Source organism: Trichosurus vulpecula, chromosome 1 (assembly GCF_011100635.1).
Source record: "Trichosurus vulpecula isolate mTriVul1 chromosome 1, mTriVul1.pri, whole genome shotgun sequence".
NCBI lineage: Eukaryota > Metazoa > Chordata > Mammalia > Diprotodontia > Phalangeridae > Trichosurus > Trichosurus vulpecula.
The window spans coordinates 18,190,028-18,192,415 of NC_050573.1; positions in this window are offsets into that span (position 1 = coordinate 18,190,028).

Below are 2,388 nucleotides of genomic sequence, written 5' to 3' on the forward strand. Positions count from 1 at the left end.
ATAGCAGCTCTTTTTGTCATGGCAAAGAACTGGAAGTTGAGGGAATGTCTATCAGGTGAAGAATGGCTGAACTAGTTGTGATATATGGTTGTGAAGATTATTATTGTGCTATAATAAATAACGAGCAGGAGAGTTTCAGAAAAGACCTGGGAAGACTTACATGAACTGTTGCAAAGTGAAGTGAGCAGAACTGGGAGAACATTGTACACAGCAACAGCCATATTGTATGATGGCTAATTGTTCATGACTTAGCTGTTCTCAGCAAATCCAAACTCTAAAGGCCTTAGGATGAAAAATTCTATCCATCTCCAAGAAAGAACCGGTGAAGTCTGAATGCAGATTGAAGCAGAATTTTTTAACTTTATTTTTCTTTTTTTGTCTCTGTTTTCTTTTGCAACATGGCTAATATGGAAATATGTTTTGCATGACTACACATAGATAACCTATATAAAATTGCTTGCCTTCTCAAGGGGAAGGAGACAGAGAACTTTTTAAAAGTGAATATTAAAAACTGTTTTTACAGGTAATTTGAAAAAACAAAATATAAAAATTTTTAAAATGAAATCATGCAAATGTTTCAAAAGCAATTTTCCCCTCAATTCAGCATATGAATAGATTGACAAAGTCAAAAGACTGGACATATGTGCAAGTAGCTGGCAAGATTCCCTGTTCTGAGGCCTCTCCCAGCTCTGACATTCCCTGTTCTAAGGCCCCTCCCAGCTCTGACATTCTGTGTTCTAAGGCCCTTTCCAGCTCTAACATTGCCTGTTCTGAGACCCCTCACAGCCCTGAACGTCCCTTGTTCTAAGGCCCCTCCTAACCCTGACGTTCTCTGTTCTTGTGGCTTTTCTATACCAAACATTCTTTGTTCCCAGATCCTTTCCAGCTCTAATATTATAAAAGAATTTTTGAAATGAAGAGCCTGGAGTTTTATAGTCTATACTTTGGTGTGACAGATAAATATTAAACCCAGCATGACTGATGCTGCTAAATAAATATCTATTAGTATTTATGTAAGACTCTGCATGTGCAAAAAAGAATGCCCTAAATGTTCATCATTCTTATCATATTAAATAATCATGTGGCTAGACCTCAACAATGAGAAATTGGTTTACTGAGGGAGAAGAGAGGAGAGGAGGGAGGAGGAGAAGGAGCTTGGATGCTTACTGGGAAGGCCTTTCACAATCTTGACACAGTCTATCTCTCCCAGACTCATAATGTCTCATGCTCCTTGACAGATTTCCAGCCAAATTGTCTTTCTTTCTGCTTCCCACAGAGAACACAAGATCTCTCACCTGCATTCCTTTTCCCAGATCATCTTCCATACCCGGAATGTGCTCCTTCTTCATTTCATCTCAGAATTCCTAACTTCTTTCTAGGTACTGTCTAATCACTCCCTTCTAAGCAGTGCTTTCCTGAGGGCCCTCCTGCCTTAATTACCCATATTTAACAACACTACCACTGTTATTTAGTCCCATCTGACTCTTCATGACCCCATTTGGGCTTTTCTTGGCAAAAATACTGTAGTGATTCACCTTTTCTTTCTCCCGCTCATTTTACAGATGAGGAAACTGAGGCAAACAGGGCTAAGCGACTTGCTCAGAGTCACACAACTAGTAAGTGTCTGAGCTGATTTTGAAGTCAAGTCAGCTATAACCATTACACCACCTACTTACCTCAGCCACACTATATCCACTTTGTATTTCTTTATTTTCATGTATTTATTCTGTATATAATTGTTATTGATTTGTTTTGGTCATGTCTGACTCTTTGTGACCCCATTTTGGGGTCTCGTTGACAAAGACACTGAAGTGGTTTACCATTTCCTTCTCCAGCTCATTTTACAGATGAGAAAACTGAGGCAAACTGGACAAGGTGACTTGCCCAGGTTCACACAGCTAGTATATGTCTAAAGTTGGATTGAACTCGTGAAGATGAGTCTTCCTGATTTTAAGTCCAGTCCTCCATCCACTGCACAACCTAGCTGTGTATAATTACATGTGTTCATATAGTATCCCTGATAGGATGAAGATTTTTTTCATTTCTGTCTTTGTTTCACTTAATTGTTGTTAATTGATGAATCAGATCGAAGCATAGAATACAACAGCTTCTGAGTAATTAAAAATGAACGCGACAAAGGTGGCAATGAATTGGTGCGATGGTGTGTCAGAGTAGGTGGTGACAGAAGAATAATGAGAAAAGGAGTAAAAATGTCATTAGCAGATGATGGTGAGAAGAAAAGGTGGACAGGTCACCCAGGGCAAGGGAGGAGGATGACTGGGGATGGCTCCCATCTTCTTTGGGTATGTTTAAGATATCAGGAAAATGGGGGAAGGAAGGCCTCCAGCCACTAGGAAGGGCCAAAGCCCTGTGATGAATCCATGTGAG